Raw genomic sequence first — 21,172 nt, 5'->3', positions numbered from 1 at the left:
ATCTAAGTAGTGGTACACAACAAAGTTTAAATTAGCCCGGTTCTGATTATGACTTCTCTCAACTAACTCATAACTGTCAGTAATAAAAATGAATTTCCATCAAATTAGTCTGAATTATGAAGATTCTGCATCACTGATGAAAGTGAAATGCTCATTCCTGCATCTAAGATGATTATATGGTTTCGCTTTTACTTAACAGTGTGTACCATGAAACAGACACTCAGGAAATATTCTTTCAGGAGGCAAAGGGGTGGGAAACAGGAAAACTACCAGTTTACACTAAATTAAAAAAAATTCTTCAAAATATGTCTCTTACAGCTATCTCATTGTTTTGTCAAATACTCATTTTCTCACTAATGTCTCTGATGAGAAAGCATCGCCATCTTGGCTGTCACGACACAGACATCTTTTGTCAAAATCTGGCTGTTCTCTCTCAACCATTTTTAATGAACTACCTGGCTTGGGTCACTATGGAACTTTCGTTGCAGTTCTTTTACTTAGACCTTGGCAGATATTTGAAATAATTGAGCAGGTGCTGCCATACCTAGCAATTTGTTTTTCAGATTTATCCACCCTCTCAAGCACAGCAACTGAATTTTGTCTTCCACCATTGAGCCCTTTCTCCAAATCTCCTCTTTTTTTTTTTTTTTTGGACAGGCAGAGTTAGACAGTGAGAGAGGGAGAGAGAGAGAGACAGAGAGAAAAGTCTTCCTTTCTTTGGTTCACCCCCAAGATGGCCATTACGACCGGCATGCTGTGCCGATCCGAAGCCAGGAGCCAGGTGCTTCCTCCTGGTCTCCTACACGGGTGCAGGGCCCAAGGACCTGGGCCATCCTCCACTGCACTCCCGGGCCACAGCAGAGAGCTGGACTGGAAGAGGAGCAACTGGGACAGAACCCGGCGCCCCAACTGGGACTAGAAACCAGGGTACCGGCGCCACAGGGGGAGGATTAGCTAAGTGTGCCATGGCGCCAGCCCTCTGTCGTTCTTGACAATATAACCATGCCTTTACTTTCTTGCTGTTTTTCTGTTTATGTTCTTTCTTCCTCAACATGCCCTTCATCTAAAAGAAGCTTCCAGTCCTTCTTGCTTTGTTTGCTAATTCTGTTGTGCAATAATCTTCAGATATCACCTTCTCATAAAGCGTTTCTAACCTTACTGGAAGAGAGGTAGTAGTTTGCTTCCTGAAACCTTTCTGTTTATTTGCTTTTATGATGGATTTCTTGGGAACCATCATATTAAACTATTCTGATCTTTTCCTGATAGTTAAGTATAGTCTTTTTAGATTTGTGTTTTGTTCAGTGTTATGGAGTTCATTGCATACATGTGTAATGTATACTTGTATGCTTTCATATGTGTAGTTATATCTGTACTTTTAGCACATGAAACTAAAGGGCAAGCTCTATATCTTTTTGTGAACCAGTTAACCTACTAATATGAGACAAATTTCTACAAATGCTTAAGATGCACACATAATAAATATGTAACAGATACATATTTATCTGAGCTTATACATTTTTTTTTTGACAGGCAGAGTGGACAGTGAGAGAGAGAGACAGAGAGAAAGGTCTTCGTTTTGCCATTGGTTCACCCTCCAATGGCCGCTGCGGCCAGCGCACCGCGCTAATCTGATGGCAGGAGCCGGGTACTTATCCTGGTCTCCCATGGGGTGCAGGGCCCAAGGACTTGGGCCATCCTCCACTGCACTCCCTGGCCACAGCAGAGAGCTGGCCTGGAAGAGGGGCAACCGGGACAGAACCCGGTGTGCCGGCGCCGCAAAGCGGAGGATTAGCCTAGTGAGCCGCGCCGGCCGAGCTTATACATTTTTAAAATTCATATTTTTTCCTCATTCATAGTTTCCTTTCATCCACCTCTTTGTTCTTTGGTGGTAATGAATCAGGGCTATAGTTCTGAGATCTCTACAGGTGTGATGTAAAAGGTCAATACTGTGAAGTGAGTGAATCACCCTATGACTAGGAGCCATTGTGTGATTCCATGTTATAACTTTTTAAGATTAAGACTAGTGTAAGTGAAAAGGCAGTATAAACTACAAAATATGTGTCTGTGCACAGACACACACACACACAGTTTTCCTTGAGGTCTCTGAGAGTGATTTCCTATGATACAGATTTTGTGGTAGGAGATAAAATATGTTACCACTGAAATTCCTGATCATCCCTGTAATTGAGTGAAAGTTGGCTTAGCAGACTTATAGGAAAGTATTGGATCTGCTGTCTTACTCTGATTTATTGGCATAAATCCTAATGGGATGTAGTGTAATATTTGCATCTATTTAAAAAAGTTGGCTCTTAAAAGATGTTTTTTATCTGGATGCCGAGGGGTGAGTGATCTGTAATGTTGAGTTTTATTGCATTGTCAGATGAATCAAAGTGACAGAAAGTGAAGTGAAGACTCATTAATTTCATGAATTGTGTTGCATTTTATTTTTGGAGAAAAAAACTTTGAAGATGGATAGATTTTAAAAATCAAGCTATTTCCATACTTGCAGACACTGAGATGTCTATAAACAGACCCCTTTACAAAACGGAGCAGTGCTGAGAATTTATGTGGGAGTTATGCATATGTGTATGTCTTTCTAAGAGATCCATTTAAAAATCTTAAAATCCACACAAAGTGGCTGTTTAGTATGTACTTATTATACCATAGCAGCCAAATTTTAAAATAGTTATGGCTGATTTGAATTTATTTCTACATTATTACTCAAAAATACAGAAACATTTGATAAAATGTATTCATACTCAGAAAAACCACATTGTTCTTTCTGTATCTAAGTGTAACATTGACCAAATGTTGAAGTCTTAAATTAAAGGAGACTTTTTACTGGTATTTTAAACATATCATACATATAAATCATAAAACTTATTCTGGCAGTCTGAGATGAGGATTGAATTGTTGACATCAAATTGTGGAAGTTCATAAACCATATATTCTCAAGTTCATAAGTTTATAATGCTGACCTATCACTCATATTTTTATTTTATATTGAGATGCTCTAACTTTTCTTTCAGTCAATGAATAGACAAAGTCAATTAACAGAATGCATTCTCATGTAAATGAAGTGATATTGTAGTACTAGGTAGTCAATCTGTTGGTTATCTTAAAGCTTAATTGTTTGAAGTAAAAATTAAAGTGTATCCTCTTTTGAGTTGGAGAGGTAGCAGTAGGTGAAGGTGCAAACTTCATCTTCTTGGATATAAAATGACCTTACTTAGGAGTTGTCCAAAGGCACTTTTGGTTTTGGATGAAAAATTATTAGAATAATCTAGGGAAGTATGTAGAAAGGATTGCCAATTTCATGAGCTTTGTAAAACTACAAACAGGTGTAGATTTTAATTTAGGGATAATTTCTAACATTGTTATTGAGGATCTAGAAAAATCTAATCTACCTTTATAAAACATGTAGATACAAAGTAGGTCTACATTACAACTTGACCCTGAAGACATTGATCTAAGATATATGCTTATTTTGGTTGAGAGAGAAATTTTATACATATTTATGCCTCCTGCATATATAACCAAAAAAATCTATGATGACAACTAATAGAATAATTTTTATTGATTTAAAAGATATATATTTATTTATTAAAAGGTATATAGTTATTAAGACTGTATTTTAAATGTTAAGTGACATGATTTTATAGAGAGATTACCATCACATAAACTAAGTAACGCATAATTTTATTCTTCATCAGATTGGCAGAGATTTTTAAAGCAAGTGATATCTAATGGGAGCATCCTATGGTTTGAATGCGTTCACACAAAATTCCTATGTTGACCTCGGGAGTGGAGCCTTAAGGTGGAGGTGATTAACTCCTGAGTGCAGAGCCCTCCTAAATGAGACTATCACCCTTACCAGGGAAGTGTGAGGGAGCCTTCTGTATTCTGCCACGTGAGGACGCACACAGATGCTAACGGCTATGAAACGAAGAGCACCCACCACACACCCAATCTGCTGGTGCCTTGATCTTGAACTTTCTAGCCTCTGTAACTAAGAGAAATAAATTTCTGTGGTTCATAAATTATCCATTGTAAGTTATCTCTGATATAGCAGCCCAAAGGGGTTAAGAATGTAACCTCCGTGGAGAGCAAATGCACATACCCTTTCACATGGCATTTCTTTCTTTAGAATTTTACTCTAAGAAAGTGTACAGGAATATGAATAAAGATTTTGGTACAAGGATGGAAGATATGGATTTTCTATACAAAGAAATATTGGAAGCAATGGAACTCTTACATTGTTACATAACTTTTTGAGTAACCTTTTAAAATAGCATTATAGAGACAAAAGAGAAACTGTTGATAGTATGTTCTTTTTGGTTGTGATTTCTTTGGATATTTATTTAAGTAAAAAAGATGTAAAACAGTTTAGACAGTAGTCTTTTTCAATTAAAAATGTGTTTGTATACAAAAAAACTTGAAAAACACAAAAAGTAGAATATAAAGCTTATTGCTTGTCAATAGGATGATCCATGAGTTTTCTTAATAGTTTTTAATTATTTTCCAGAAATTATATATTTATTTGTATTTTATTTGAAAGAGAAAGAGATGAGGGAGAGAGAGAGAAATTTTTTTTATTATTATTTGACAGGTAGAGTTATAGACAGTGAGAGAGACAGAGAGAAAGGTCTTCCTTCTGTTGGTTCACTCCCCTAATGGCCGCTACAGCCGGTGCTATGCCGATCCGAAACCAGGAGCCGGGTACTTCCTCTTGGTCTCCCATGAGGGTGCAGGTGCCCAAGCACTTGGGCCATCCTCCACTGCTCTCCCAGGCCGAGCAGAGAGCTGGACTGGAAGAGGAGCAACCGGGACTAGTACCCGGTGCCCCAATCGGGACTAGAACCCAGGATGCCAGTGCTGCAGGTGGAGGATTAGCCAAGTGAGCCGTGCGCTGACCCGACAGAGATTTTTTCATTTGCTCGTTTACTCCTCAAATGCCTGCAATAGCCAGGGCTGGGTGAGGCTGAAGCCAGGAAGCAGGACCTCAGTCTGTGTCTACACCTGGGTGTCAGGGACCCAAATACTTGAGCCATCATCTGCTGTCTTCCAGGGTGTATGTTAGCAGGAAGCTGGAATTGCAGGTGGAACCAGGACTTGAACCCAAACACTATGACCTGAAATGTGGGGGTACAAAATGGCATCTTAACCACTGCACGAAACACCCACCCTCTTTTTAGGGGTGGGAAATCTTTTTTTTTTTTTTTACTTCAATGCCCATTTGGAGATATATATCATTTGTGGGCAATATAAAATTATCAGCTTAAAAATTAGCCTGCTATGGATTTATTCATTTTATTTATTTATTTTTGATTCATTTTATTTGTTTGAAAGGCAGAGTTAGAGAGATGGAGAGACAAAGAGAGAGCTTCTATCAGCTGGTTCACTACTCAAATGGCTGCAATGGCCAAGCTTTTGCCAGACTGAAGCCAGGAACCAGGAGCTTCTTCCAGGTCTCCCATGTGGATTCAGGAGTCGAAGCACTTGAGCCATCATCCCCCAGTGCTTTGCCAGGTGCCTTAGCAGGGAGCTGGATGGAAATGGAGCAGCCAGAACTCAAACCAGCGGCCACATGGGATGCTGGCACTGCAAGTGGCCACTTATTCTACTACACCACAAGACCAACCCTTGTTTATTGGATTTTGAGTCCTACCTGCAGTTGCCTTGGCAAGACCAGACCATGGCCATATATGGCCCACAGAGTAGACATTCCCTACCTACCCCTGTATAAAGCTGCTTATGCCATCACAGGAGACCTACTCTCTAGTTCTTTTAACATTCCAAAGGCCCTTCCTGCAAATACCATCGCACATGAATTTGGGGGTTCAGTTTCTAACACATGAATGCTGGGGGACAAGCCAAGTGATAGCAGCATTCAGCTGGAGAAGCACTCCATGGTTTGGTGCTGAATTTTTATGTCTAACTGGTTCACAGAACTGGCTGCTTCAAAAGGATCACATTTTGATTTAGCCCCACACATCTTTTTTACATAGAGTATTTTATATACAGTTTCCCCAGCATTGCTGTCTTGTACTTAGCTCACCTAGGAAAAGAGTTTGGAGACAAGCTACTCAGGATTAAAAAAAAAGAAAAGAAAAGAAAGTTGTTCCATATGTCAATTTAAATAATCTACTGTTGTATGTCAGGTGGATGGGAAATGGCATGTGGCAGACACCGTTAGGTGAGTTTTTACTGATTATGACAGGAAATATTCGAGTTCCCTCTGAGTGGTGGTTGAGCGATAGCACTTTCTTCTGTTCTTTTCACTGTGTAGGTGTTGACATATATGGGATTGTCTTTATTAGGGGCCAGCTGTTGTGCTGGGCATACAGTGGTAGACAGCAAAGGCTACCCCTTGCCCTCAAAAAGCACATATTCTAATGGGGAGGACAGACTAGAAAGAAGGAGCATGCAACTTCCCCAATTGCAGTAAGTGGTAGGAAGAAAATGAGAAATGTCATGTAGAGAAGATTGCACAGCCTGAGTTGGGTAGGAGAACTCATAGTCTCATTCTTTAATTATATGTGTATGCTTCTATGAGCAGGTGGTTGCATTGAGGCTTGAAGGATGAGATGTGCTGGGGGACAGATAAAGTGAGGACCAGGCAAAGGAAACAGTTACCAAGGAGGCCACACTTTGGACAAAGAGAGTGAGGAGGAAGTGGGACAAGGAGGCAGGGATCAGAACCTATGGATGGTGGTAAGCAACTTTTATTTTAACATAATTGCATTCAAACAAGATTGAAGAGTTCCAGCTAGGTCAATGACATGGGTTGTACAGAAGCCCCCAATTTTATGAGTGTTGTGTGGTTTTTTATGATGGTTTCTGGAGCATGACTGCTAATGACCATCTTCCACACGAGGTTGTGGTCTCACTGCAGAATGATCAATACACCACCATCCTGCTACTTGTGTTAGACTCATCATTACAAGGTCTAGAAACTGCAGAGCAAACAAAGGGGAATCAACCTCCTCTGACGGAAAGCAAACTTGAAGATGACCTTTAATATTTTGCCCAGTAGAGTAAACCTTCACTTTATTAACGACTTTCAGCTAAAGGCCATAACTGAATTCTGCTGCCTAGTCCAGTGATATTCAGGAGGATATAACCCAGCCACTCCCTTTTAAGATTGATTTATTTATTTGAAAGTCAAAGTTACACAGAGAGAAGAAGACACACACACACACACACACACACAGAGAGAGAGAGAGAGAGAGAGAGAGAGAGAGAGCCTTCATCCACTGATTTACTCCTCAAATGGCTGCAGCAGCCGGGGCTGGGCCATGCTAAAGCCAGGAGTCAAGAGTTTCTTTTGGGTCTCCCTCATGGGTCTAGAGGTCCAAGCATTTGGGCTACCTTCTGCTGCTTTCCCAGGCACATTAACAGGGAACTAGATTGGTGGTAGAGCAGCTGGGTCTCAAACCAGCACCTGTATGGGATACTAGCTTCACAGTTGACAGCTTTACCTGCGATGCAACAATGCCCCAGTTACACTACTTTTAAAAATGCTATATCCTCAGGCATTTTAACATCAGCATATCACTGGACGTTCAGCTCTAGCTCATGTTGAAGTGTCGTCCTGACATTCTTTCCCCTGTGACCATGGGTCTCCCATATGTCACTGATACAGGTGGTCTGATCAAAGTCCCCTCCATCATTCCTATTTATTGATAACACCCAGGCTTTGAGGATCATTTAATGTGCAAATTTAATTGCAGATTTTATTTTCAAAGGGTGACATAAGCTGCATCATTCTAACACTATTTGCTCAGCTTTTCCTGAACTGCCAACTCTGGAAGCAGGCATTCTATTCTATTGTAATGCTTCCTGATTTAATTTTCAGGGCTGTTTGCTCAGGATTAGCTTGCCAATATATGTAACGATTCTTTCCAGTGTTTCATTGGCTTCATTCTCTGGACTTAAACTTGGCCATTTCTCCTGATTTTTTGTAAGATACATTATCTGCATGTTCCTTTATGGTACTCAATGATTTTCCCTCTTCCTTTTCTTCTTCCCTCAGTGTCCAGTGCTTACCCATGATTATAAATAGGAGAGGTTAAGTCTGATTGTCGAGCTAATGTGATAATTTTCTGTACGCAGTATGGAGTTGAGGTAAAAAATACTCTAGGGAAGATTGATACTTTTACATAAAATGCCCTTTGCTATCCAAATGTCACTTCAAGACCACAGACACACTCAGAATTTTTAATAAGCTAAAACAGTCTTTTTTTTAAAGTCTTACTTTAATTTTTAATAAGCTAAAATGCTCCCTTTTTCAGTCTTTCACTTGTGGAAAGAAGAGGTTTGGGGAATAACAATATTAGTCTAAAACTGACACCCTATAAGGAACAATTTGTCCATTCTTTTGATGCACATTTATCAAATGGAATGCTAGTACCATCTGCTTCAGGTGTAATCAGGTAGGTCTAAGTAAGACCTTAGATGTGAAATATTGATGCTAGTGTACTTCAAACTCTTTGTAAAGATGGAATTAAAAGATGAGTTAATTTGGTGCAAAAATTTTGAAATTCTTGCATGTTTTTTCATAATACACATTTTCCAAGGGCTTTTTGATGACCTCTGTTATGCATAGATTTCAAAATGTTTTTGCACCAAAATAAACTTATCTTTTAATTTCATTTTTCATGAGCCTTTTGTACCTTCCAAAAGCTTTTACTTTCCCTGCCTCTCAGAAATTCTTTACTCATTGTGTTTTAGAAGAGTCTACTTAAATGCCTTTTTTTTTTTAGTAGAAATGAGAGAATCTATGAAAAGTGTTTCATGAAAAGTTGTGAGGTAGATTTACAGATGTCCTAAAAGTGATGATAATTTTTTTCTTATTCATCTTAGGTTTATTTTTTTAATATTCAGTTATTTTGTTTTTCTGAAAATGTACCATTTTAGCATTGAAAATAATACAACTGCTTATTACTCTGAGACAAAATCTGTCCAGCTAGATTTTCTCCTTTTAAGTTTGAATTAGAGAAGCATTCTAGAGTATTACATACGAATGAAACCTTGAAAACTTATCTTGCTTTATAGGTGAGGAATATAGGTTGTAGGTTAGTTAGTTATCCAAGGTTACAGAGCTGATGAGAGGCAGACTTGGTACATACACCCTAGCCTTTGGTTTCCTAGTACTAAGATATTTATATGTTACAACCTGTCTTTTGTCATAGGACATGATTGGAAATAAAAAAATCACTTTTTTCTTTTGTTTCCTTTTTTTCCCCAAAAATTTGTTGATTTTTTAAATAAAAATGGCCAAATAAGAACGTGTCTTATTGGAATAGTACAGTGATTCTCAAATTGAAAATATTTAAAATCCATGATCTAGTAGGTTTATGTGGTATTTTCCCTAGTGTATTCTGAAAATTTTCCAATTTAAGGAAAAACTAGTTTTATTCTCTTATTTACCCTATTGCCTCATTTTGAAGTTCATCTTTCTCAAATCACTATTTCTCTCACTTAGACTCATGCTATCTATAAACTTGAAGATTAATTTTAATCTCACTTGTCTAAATATCATGTGTAAATAATAAGTAGTACTGGTCCTGCTATTTATGTGTATTTACCTTAAGAAGTGCCTACTTGCATTTTTTCTCTTCCTTTAATCCAGATTCTTTGACCACACAGTAGCTCCAAACACGGAGTAAGCTGTTTTATCTTTTTTGCTGTGAACAACATAATTCCTCTTTATCATAAGCCATGCAAGTTTATCCTTTTACATACCTTTGACATACTAGTCATTAAATAGGATTCTGCCCAAATGTGTATTACATTACATGTCCTAGCCCTTCTGCATTTGGTTGGCCAGTCTGTGCATATGAATTCAACTAGCTTAGCTTATATATAGTTGAAATTTGACAATATGTAGTTTAGAGTTTTTCCTAATAAGCTCTTTTGGACTCTGATATTATTAGTATATTAGTGTCTTACTCCCACTACAAAAGGCTTTCAGATTAGAAGGAGAAAAAGGGTTGTTTAGCAAAGGCAGGGCAGAAAGTGAATCTTTTGAGAGGAAGGATGAAAGACAGATGTGGAACTGGGATTGAGCTGTACAGGAACTGAAAGTGAAGTTCTGCTTATATTTCCAAGATGACTGGATTGTGACACTGGCGATCCACTCTGCTTGGCTGTCCTAACAGTTACATAAATGAGCTCATGTCATTTGGGATGTGATAATCCTAGTTGGCAGGTTCTGCCGTAGCCTGTCTTATCTTCCCCTTGTATGATGGTTACAAGATACAGGATGTAGGGAAAGTTATCAGAAGAGATGTGGGTGGGTGTGGAATTTAAAGGTTCCTTCAAAAACTGAGAAAATGTATAGTAACCAAATCTATCGCATTCCAAATATATGTTTCATGTGGCTACTTCTTGTACACTGCCCTATTTTAGAAAACTGATGAAGCTGCTAGCATTCTGGCACAGTGGGTTAAATCACAGGCATTCCATGTAGGGCCACTGCACTGATGCCTTGCCTGCTCTGCTTCCAGTCCAGCTTCATGCTGATGTGCCTGGTAAGACAGCAAATGATGGCCCAAATTTTTGGATCCCTGCCACTTATGTGAGAGACCTGGATGGAGTTCTGGGGTCCTGACTTCAGTCTGGCCCAGCCCCAGCCTGTCGCTCCCCCTCTTCGTGGAGGAGCAACACAGAACCCTGCGCTGTTCTTTCATCTTCTTGGCCCTCCCCGGGTTTGCTGCTGGTTCTTCCCGGGTTGGCTACTGTCCCTTCCACCTCCGTGGAAGGGCAGTTCCCCCTGGCCACATTCCCCACTTCCGCAGGGGAGCGGCACACCGCCGGCCGGCTTTCTCGGGGGCTGCACAGGTGTTCCCATTAGATGTTCCCCTTAGATGTTCCTGGTGCATGCCGTCTCTCTCCTCCTTTATAGTCCTCCTCTGCCAATCCCAACTCGGCTGCCCACACGCCGAGTACGCTGCTCTCCTCCAATCAGGAGCAAGTCCTACAGTTTATTAGCTGAACTGGAGGCAGCTGTGCAGAAGCTGTTTACTTCTTTCCCAGCGCCATATTGTGGGAGAGCAGATGCATAGAATAAGTCTTAATTCCAGTAACTCAGTCTAGTCCGGATTGCTCCCCACACCAGCCCCAGGCGTTGTGGCCACTGAGGGAGTGAACCAGCAGATGGCAGATATTTCTCTCTGTCTCACCCTCTCTCTGATGCTTTGAAGTCAATTAATCACTAAAGAAAAAAAAAAAAGGCTGAGGCAAAATCAATGAGATGTACCTATGAGTCTCACTTAGGTTTGACTCATGTCTTTGCATCCTGAGTGTGCATATGAATGATTACAGCTGTTTTCAGAACATGCAGGTTTTTTTCATTTTCTGGACAGTGATTAGTCATATGCCACTCTGTACCTAATTAGCCTTTCATAAAACTTTCATAAAACTTGTTACCATCCTTTCCAATGATTCAGAAGCAAAAGATGTATCAGAGCTCTGTGACTTTACCAGGAAATGTCAACTGTGCCTGGTACCTTATTTCTAGGAAACTATTGACATGCAGCAGCATTTTTTTGGCATCTGGCAGATCCATGGGATTAAGATGCACTATCTTAAAAATGACAAGGGTTCGGTCACTTTTAGTTCTCTTCTGAAATGTTGGGCTTGAATTTTGCTCTTCTGTTGTTCATTTTGAAGACTTTCCCTTCTCCTTCTAATACTCTTCAGTGACATCATGTATTAGTACTTCCTGCTGTTCTCCCCAGTGACTCCATGGAGACCTCTAAGGCTGGGATGGTAGGATGGCTCTTTCTCCATTGACCCCAGTTGGGAAGACAAAGATTTTGTGTGTCAACCAGTCTTTGGGTAAGAGATGTGATAGGGGCTGTGACATTGACTGATGAGACTTTAATCAAGGCAGTTCTCCCAAGAGCTGATAACTGGGTTCTGTCTGGGGGCAGCAGTACAGCAACTGGGGAATAAGCCCCTCAGTCCTTAAAGGGGATCTGGGGGCCACACCACAATTTCCACTCCATCTTCCTGCAGGAGTGCTGGAGATGGTGAAGAATGGCCTGGGGGGGGGGGGGCGGACAGAATTTCCAGGGAGGATTTACAGGGCAGAGTAATCCAGAGCTTGAGAAATAGGAGGAAACAGTGTTTGGAGTGCAGTAGGTTCTGACAATGGAATGGTGTTGCTTATTATTGCTTTTCTGAATAGTTGTTAAAATTCTTTCTGTCACGATGCCATTCCATTTTTAAGTTATAGAAAGAAAACTAGTGTTCTAACACAGAGAAATGTACAAATCTTTATGCAAATACATCCTATTTGATTTTTATAAAATCTACCTGACATTTTAGTTTTCTGTTATTTTCTATTCTTTATTTTTCCTTCCTTCATCTCTTTAATAATTTAAATGTGCTGTTTTGACTCTTCATATTAAAAAATGGGTACTAAATTTTCTGTTTGGTATATCTGATAGTGCTCAATCACAGAAGATCATTTTCTTACATACTTTTGAATTTCTAAATTATAAGGCTGTCTTATATAGGGATTGGTTGGTTGCTTGGTTTTTCTATCTGTAGAAATCCAGGTAGTCTTTTTTTATGGAGTGTTACTGTCAAATGGTTTTATGTTTGATTGTTTCAGATACTCTAGTGGACCAGGTACTAATTTCTTAGCTTGCAGTTTCTTAATTTCGTGGCTTGGAGAGTCTCATTTGAATAGAATTCAAAAACTGTTGTGTCAGAGGTTTAGGATTTTAATTTCTGACTGTAACATTTCCCCCACCCTTTTAACCCAGTTCTCAAAAACAAGCTCACTTGATTAAAGTCTTACTAAGACAAAGAATGACTTTATTCTACACCCATGCTTCTGACACTACTACTTTTGAACTGTCCTTGTAGATTTTGGATGACAGCTCTGACTATCTCGTGTGCTGACGACCTCTTCTGTCCCTTTGCAGCTTATAAGACTACCATATGCAGTTGTGTAAATTCTTTCCCCTGTTAGAAAAAAAGCAGGACCAGAAATCTACCCACAGCCCTGCCCTTGGGAGGGTTTACTTTTCTTCTGGTCTACTCTTCTTGAGGGGCATTTCATTATCAGTTTAAATCTAGGTTTAAGTGCTAAAGAAACATTAGTGATCATTTCTGGCAGCCAGAGCTAACAGTATTTGCTTTTGTACTTATCTTTCACCATTGGATCTAGCTTTGATTTGGCATCAGGAGATTTTCTTTAGTGCAAGTAAAGCTATGCATTTAACTTTATTCTACTTATTTTCATGTTTCAAAAATGTTTCCAGAGGAAAGTCTTCATTAACTCAGTTAACCATATTGCTGCACCTGCAAATCCCGTAAGTTAGTTATTAACCCGTATATCTCAGATTCTGTGTCTTTAAAATGGGAGAATTAATAGTATTTATCTAGAAAGTGTTCATTTAGAGTACACATAAGTTCTGAATCAGTACTAGCTATTGTTATTTGCATCATCTGATAGCCTTTTTACCACCTTAAGCAAGAACTGCCAGCTCTTAGTAGTATCTATGTTTACTTGCTTAACAAGAAGAGGAAGTCTTAGTTAACGCCCTAGAGAAACCAAAGGAGAAACTTTGTTCAGTGTAGTACAATGCTGAAACTGAAGCTTGGGGTCCCTCCCTTTCTGTTGATCTGCCAAAGGTCACTTGGCACATAAGCACACTCAGAGGAATCTCCTCTCAGTACTGCCTGGAGGAGCGCTTGGAGTTTTGTCTGGATTGTGTGGGTAGGTAAATCTGAATTTGTGAATTTTTTCTTGCTAAGAAGGGCACTCAAAGGCAGAATTATAGAAGATATTTGTAGATCTTACAACATGTAGTAGTAATTTTAGTCCAAGTAAACTCTGGCAGTTTTTATAATTCCCTTTTGATACTCCAAGAGGATTCTGAACTTGGCAAAATTGGAAGTAACCCAGTTTCCACAGGGTCCTGCTTCCTGCCTTCTGTCCTCTTGCCTACAGAGATGAGGATTTAAAGGATTTCCTTCCTGTGGGTCATGGTATTTAAGAGAATTATTTCCCCCCTCATATTATAGCTAAGAAGAGTCTGTTGACTATTAACCATTGGGAATACATAGACTCATCAGTTTTTCTTAAAACTACTTTGAAATTAATCTTACATGTAAAATGCTGTGATTATCCTATAAATATTGACTGCCTTAAACTGTTTATACAATGTTAGTTGTACTATGAAAATTTTCTTATTAACCAGGTTTAGCCTTCTTAGGTTATTATTGGCTTTGAGTCCACAGACTTAACATTGCCAATTTTCTGTGTAAACATTTTGCTTGGGAACTGAGATGTAGCTGAATGTGTGTGTTTAAATTTTTTTTAAGTCCGTGTATATTAATGGAACTTTTAAATGTTTAGTCAAATTACTGGACATTTTTAAAGAACAGCTCTTTCCAAAACCAGTTTTGTAATTGTGATTTTTTAAATACCACATTTAAAAATTTAATGACATACACGTAATTCTTTAATAGAAAGAAGTCAATTATGTCTTTAATTTTGTAATCCTTAGTCATTTGTCATATTTAATCTTATTCAAAGGAAATCTTTTTTTATCATTGTTCAGTTGCAAGTAATTAAGTCCAGGGCTAGTTATACTATTTAACAACAAACAAGAACTGATAACATTTCACCACAATATATCAAGTAGAGAACAAAAACGGATAACCAGGCAAGTGACTGTGTTGGAACTGGGAAAGGTGGCTTTTTCTTCATTTTAGTTGCCACGAGTATGGATGTATTGGTCCTTTATTGAAATAAGTTCTTGGCCGTGCTGATTTTCTTGTAACGTGCTTGTTATTTTTTGAGATTCTTCTGTGCCATTTATTATTCCACACAGATTTTAACTCATACAAATATTGTATGCCATTTTCTGGCAGCCTAAATAGGGGATGTTCCTTGATATGTCTATGGCCTGGTTTGTTCTTAATCCTTGCTATAAAGTTTCAGTCAACTTTACTGGCCAAATTCCAAGGCAAACGTCAGTATCATGTGGGGTTTAAGTCTCTATGTCATGTGCTGGAAATGATATGTGGAACAGTTGGTTCTTTGACCCAGGAGTCCTCACTTTTAGGGCATATCCTTGCGTCTACTGCACTTGGCGTGTTTACCTAAGAGGTTTCTGCTTCCCAGCAGCTACCCTTGCAGATAGTTTTTTCAATTTAAGTAAATTGTGTTTAAGCGGAATATGCACAGTATGAGAATAGCCTGTTTAGTCTCAATTCTATGTAAGTAATTGTGAAATCATTTGTATAGAGAAGTCTCTCATTTAGTTTACTTCTCAGTGACAACATTGGTTGTTAATTCATAAAGGTAAGTATGAAGTTTAGTTAAGGGAATGCCTTGAAGTTTTAAGGTAACCAAAACAGTTCATTATATTTTACACATTTAAATCTTAGCTTGGTTGAATTATGTAAAATCTTTTTGTAAAATATGTAATGAAATAGGTTATCATATACCCTTTAGAACATTTACCCTATAGGGTATCTCTCATTAAACAATTAAATATTTTAAAATTTCATTATTAACATAAGATTTGTGTGTTTTCAGTTGTTTACTTTGACATGTAAGCACTTAAAATTAACTTTTCAGCTGTATGAAGAAATGATACTTCATATTTTGGCTAAATTTGTTACATTTATATATAGATTCTTATGTGAATGTATTAATTAGATTTGTAAATTTGATTAGAAGAAATATGTGGTAGTTTTAATCTTCAGTATATTTTATAAAATGTTAAAGTAGTTTGTGAAATATTGTTTCTTTGTACTTGATAATGTAAAATCTGATCTGAATGAAATGTGAATTCTTGAGCTTGCTATATATAGTGTGTCAGCATTTGTCCAAGAAGGCTTTGGTGTCAGAAGATTGGTCTACATTTTTCAAAATTAAAACATTTATTTTCATTTTAACTTGAAAGGAAGAGGACAGGAGGGCGACAGCGAGGGAGGTAGGGGGGAAGAAGAAAGGCACATCATCCACTGGTTCACTATCCATCGGTTTACTTCCCAGCTGCCTGCTCCAGCCAGGGCTGCGCCAGGCCAAAGCCAGAGCTTGGAACTCTGTCCCTGTCTCTCATGATGGATGGCAGGAATCATCCTTGAGTACCTGCTGCTTCCCAAGGTGTGTTATCAGGAAGCTGGAATCAGGAGCTGAACTAAATGGCTGGAACCCAGACACTGTGATATGGGATGCGGGTATCTCAAAAGCTGATTTAACCTATGTAGCAAATGCCCACCCTGGTGTGCATTTTCTTAATAATTAAAAATACATTGTGTCAAATATTTAGATGCATTTCAAAACAGTATTATTATTTAATTTTCCTAATTATATAATTCTAATAACCAAGACTAAAGTTCTGATAACGACTCGGATATTACTGCTAGGTACCATAATAGTTTTTTTTTTAAAGATTTTTTTTTTTTTTTGACAGGCAGAGTGGACAGTGAGAGAGAGAGACAGAGAGAGAAAGGTCTTCCTTTTGCCGTTGGTTCACCCTCCAATGGCCGCCGCTGCAGCCGGCGCACCGCACTGATCCGATGGCAGGAGCCAGGATCCAGGTGCTTCTCCTGGTCTCCCATGGGGTGCAGGGCCCAAGCACCTGGGCCATCCTCCACTGCACTCCCTGGCCATAGCAGAGAGCTGGCCTGGAAGAGGGGCAACCGGGACAGAATCCGGCGCCCCAACCGGGACTAGAACCCGGTGTGCCGGCGCCGCAAGGTGGAGGATTAGCCTATTGAGCCACGGCGCCGGCCCTAAAGATTTATTTTTATTTATTTGAAAGATAGAGTTTCAGAGAGAGGCAGAGGCAGAGAGAAAGAGGAAAGTCTTCCATCCGCTAATTTACTCCCCATTTGGCTGCAACAGCCAGAGCTGCGCTGATCCAAAGTCAGGAGCCAGGAGCTTCTTTCAGGTCTCCCATGTGGATGCAGGGGCCCAAGGACTTGGACCATCTTCCACTGCTTTCCCAAGGCATAGCAGAGAGCTGGATCGGAAGAGGAGCAGCTGGGACTAAAACCGGTGCCCATATGGGATGCCGGCACTTCAAGCTGGGGCTTTAACCCACTGTGCTACAGCACAGGCCCCCATAACAGTCTTTATCTTCCTTCATTGCCTTAGTCTAAAAGATTAGTTTCTCTTATTATGCAGATAACTTTTCTTTATTTCACTATATCATACACTTTTTCCAACCAAGTGACATAATTAGTGTCCACTGAGGTGAGCCATCGATATGTCTTCCACCCAAAGTCTGGGAGTGTGTGGCGTGGGAAAGCCCACCTGATGCCCTGGCCCAACATTCCAAAGACTGTTTGAAAGCCTGGATTCCTGAAAGCCAAATGGACTCTCTTTTGTCTATTCATAACTTGGGCCATATTCTTATGGTTAAAGGTTGTCAGTAAATTTCCGATTTCCTGTCATATAAAATTTGCTGTCCAGTATTGTACCTTAATTATAGTCATGTGTCGTAAGGGCCAAGATTCTGGTTCTCTATGCTTTCCAGCTCCCATTTCCTGCCTCTTTCTGTTTACTCATGCTGCAGTTAGAAAGTCTCCCTCATATCCAACCTTAAGGGCTGTTGTCCACTGCCATGAAATTTCTTTTGATTCTCTCTCACAGTTTTGAAAGTCATTGATTTTATACCTTCTGCATTTTCTTATAGTGATTTCTGTTCTTTTATTAAAGATTATTTATTTATTTATTCATTCATTTTGAAAGAGTGACAGAGAGAGAGAGAGGTATCTTCCATTTACTGGTTCACTCCTCAGATGGCTGTAACAGCCAGTGCTGGGTCAAGCCAAAACCAGGAGCCAGGAGCTTCTTCCAGGTCTCCAAAATGGGTGGCAGGGACCCAAGCACTTGGGCTATCTTCTGCTGCTTTTCCCAAGTCATTAGCAGGGAGCTGGCTTGGAAATGGAGCAGCCAGGACTGGAAACAGTGCCCATATGGGATACCGGTGTCATAGGCAATGGCTTAACCCACTACACCAAGATGCTAGCCCCTTTTTGTTCTATCTTGTGTTTTTTTTCAGATGTGCTATAACATATTTCTCCTACTATAAAGTTGATTGAATGTAAAGATTGATTTTTTTAACCTTTTCTATCTAATCATGATGGATTCGAAGTGATTCCATCTTATTTCTTCTATACTGTCTTGCATTTAGTAGGTGGTCATTATAAACATTTGGCTACTGAGTATATGGTATGAAATGACAGTGAGTTATTGACTGTGGGATATTTCATTCCTCTGTTAAGATGGACATTTGGGGACAGGAAATCAACAAATGTAAACAGATGTGGCATGGCTGTCTGAAACCAGGGCTGTCCCCAGCGGGAAAGCTGGAGAAACAGTCACAGTTCAGAAATGCTTTAGATCCTGTTGCACAGGGGCTCAATACTGACAGAGAAGAACAGCTCTTTGTAGGTAAAGACCTTGGCTGATAGGAAATGAAAGAATAATACAGGCTTTTTAGACTACAGATATGACTCAGAATGTTTTTCCAGAGTTCATAGTTCAGGAATAAATACACTCAGTTCTGCTATAATGCTTGTTTTGAAAATGGGAATTTGTTCCTGTATGATTGACATTTAGAAACAATTTGAGCATAATGCAGATTTCACTTTTGCTTATGCATGATTTCATTGGAGAAATGGTGGGTGAACAGAAAATTTCACCTGCTGAACTGGCTGCAAAGGAATACACAAAATGCACAGATACCCTCCCAACACCTTCTGGATGTCTTGTTGCACTGCACGTTAGCAGCCACACCTGCCCACGTTTTGTTCTATGTCCTCCCCCAAAGTTCAGATAACCTTCCTTTCATTGTTTCCCACTAGGTCACAAGCCACAATCCTTTGACAGTGAATTCCATAAGCAAACTTCAGGCCTGTTCTGAAGTTAAGGTTTTATAACAATGTAATTTTATTTGCTTTTTGAGCTGTTTATTATCTTTAAAACTATGATGTAGTCTTTATTAGGGTCTTCTTTCTGTGTCACTTGGCATAGTGTTTGGATGTTGTGTCTCTAAGTTTATTTTTACCATCAGTGCAGTAGATTTAATTGATTCTGCATAGCATTGTGATTTTTAGGATGGCACATATCACATTATTACAGAACTGACTGTACTCATTGGTATCCTACAGAACATGAACTGATTGTTCTCTTCCCCCATTTATTGGAGAAGCACACTAAATAGTACCTGTTGGGAGGAACGCAGTACAACAGAGCAGAGTGTCGGAGAACTTAACAGCCATTACAGAAGAAAGGCGGTAATATACTGATGAGAATAAATAGGCTTAAAAGTTAGTAGAGCCTGAAAAATAAGCATACAAAACCCGAGGTCTCTGGAATAAAACAAAATATCCTTAAATAATAATAATTATGTTTAATGTTTATAAGCCTTTACTATGTGTTAGATACTATAAGTGCTTGACATGGATTGCATCACAGATTCCTGTAAAGTAGATATTACTATCTGTATTTTACAAAGAGGGTAATGAAAAAGGAGTTAATTAATGTGCTCAAGGTCAATAACTTATAAATGGTAGAGCCAGTTCTTGAATCATGTTGGAATTCTGTGTCTTGATCTTAATGGTCTCTTAGAGCACTTTGTAAATAAATAAGTAACTTCCACAGGGTTTATTTTTATCAGCACTTACTGTGTCTGGCATCTCAGGTTGTTTTAACCCCTGTGATATACTAAGAGACAGAGGAATTTAGGCTAAAAAAAAAAAGGTAAAGGCAAAGCAATAACAGAAATGAATTCTGACACCTAATTCAGAGCTCCTTCTCTTGGACTAATCTGTAAAAAGGAGAGGAAAATTAGAGAATTAGGTGTCAAAAGGTGAACCAGACTGCAAGATGGGAAGAAACAATTGTGTTGTATGTTAGAAGAAAATGGAAGGAGAATTTATAACAATACTTTAGCACTGAAAGGAAAAGCCCTGGTGGAGAATGGGCACTCAGGACCTCCAGTACAATGATGCAAAAATCCTAATTAGATTCTCCTAAAAGGAGCTAAATCCACCAGTCTCAATGCAGAGTTACAGTAAGCTGAGGCCCTCAGCATATACTGGTGATTGTAAATCCTGATTAGCAGTGGACTCAGACAAATCAGTGGGAAGAACAAGGTACTAGGTGACACCTATGGAAGACTTTCTTTTCACTTCAGTAGCATTGATGTAATTTTTTTAACAGTGAGTTGTGGCTGGCGCCTTGGCTCACCAGGATAATCCTCCACCTGCGGCGCCGGCACCCTGGGTTTTAGTCCCAGTCGGGGCACCAGATTCTGTCCCGGTTGCTCCTCTTCCAGGCCAGCTCTCTGCTGTGGCCCGGGAGTGCAGTGGAGGATTGCCCAAGTGCTTGGGCCCTGCACCTGCATGGGAGACCAGGAAGAAGCACCTGGCTCCTGGCTTCCGATCGGTGCAGCGCACCAGCTGAAGTGGCCATTTGGGGGGTGAACCAATGGAAAAGGAAGACCTTTCTCTCTCTCTCTCTCTCTCTCTAACTCTGCCTGTCAAAAAACAAACAAACAAAACAGTGAGTTACACATGGGCAGGTATTTAATTATATTTGTTAACCTGTAACTTTGAGAAATAGTAAGAGACTAGTTCTTCAGTTGAGTGTTAAGTAAGATGAAGTAATATGATAATTTGGTGTTGAAGTGGTAAGTAGTTAGGAACTGGAAGCAGAAGGTCGGAAAACTACAGCCAGTGGACTGTTTTTTTTCTATTCACCTGAAATATTTTTTATGTTTAGTTTATTAAAAAGAGAGACAAGAACAAAGACTATTGACAGAGACCATACGTGACCCATATAAAACCTGATGTAGTTACAACCTGGTCCTTTCCAGAAAACTCATCTCCTGACCTGATGAAGCAAAAACAAGTTAGACCAGTTCTCTTTTGGAAATCAGATTAGTTAATGTAAAATATTCCAGTGTTTCACAGACTTCTGCATTTATAGACAAAAAACCCCTCATTTTTCACATGTTGGAAGAAATTGATATTTATTTAGCAGGATATCTTGTTAGGGGTTTTGTGTTCCTTTATTTCTCATACCCTTGAGAACTACTCTGCAAATGAAGAAACCAGGCTCATGGAGGCTGCATAAGCCTGGAAGCTTCGCATTTCATAAATACTTGGGTTCTTTATGTAT

At 39.3% G+C, this 21,172-nt stretch overlaps 1 protein-coding gene across 5 annotated transcripts in view; it reads left to right on the top strand.

Moving 5' to 3' along the window:
• EPS8 (EGFR pathway substrate 8, signaling adaptor) overlaps window positions 1-21,172 on the top strand; it is a 188,324-nt gene that overhangs the window by 72,686 nt on the left and 94,466 nt on the right. Inside the window, exons 1-2 of one of the 5 annotated variants that reach the window (XM_070049442.1) lie at window positions 13,659-13,738; window positions 19,159-19,284. The exons of 2 other annotated variants lie outside the window; for them this stretch is intronic. The gene's annotated coding sequence lies outside the window, so the exon portion shown is untranslated. Of the gene's footprint in view, window positions 1-13,582; window positions 13,739-15,080; window positions 15,332-19,158; window positions 19,285-21,172 lie in introns of those variants that run through there. 2 more of the 5 variants (XM_002712632.5, XM_070049443.1) reach the window with 2 other exon arrangements.

This window comes from Oryctolagus cuniculus, chromosome 9 (genome assembly GCF_964237555.1).
Source record: "Oryctolagus cuniculus chromosome 9, mOryCun1.1, whole genome shotgun sequence".
NCBI classification, from domain to species: Eukaryota; Metazoa; Chordata; class Mammalia; order Lagomorpha; family Leporidae; genus Oryctolagus; species Oryctolagus cuniculus.
Note: the sequence above shows the minus strand (reverse complement) of the source record. Positions and strands in the feature narration are given on the sequence as shown.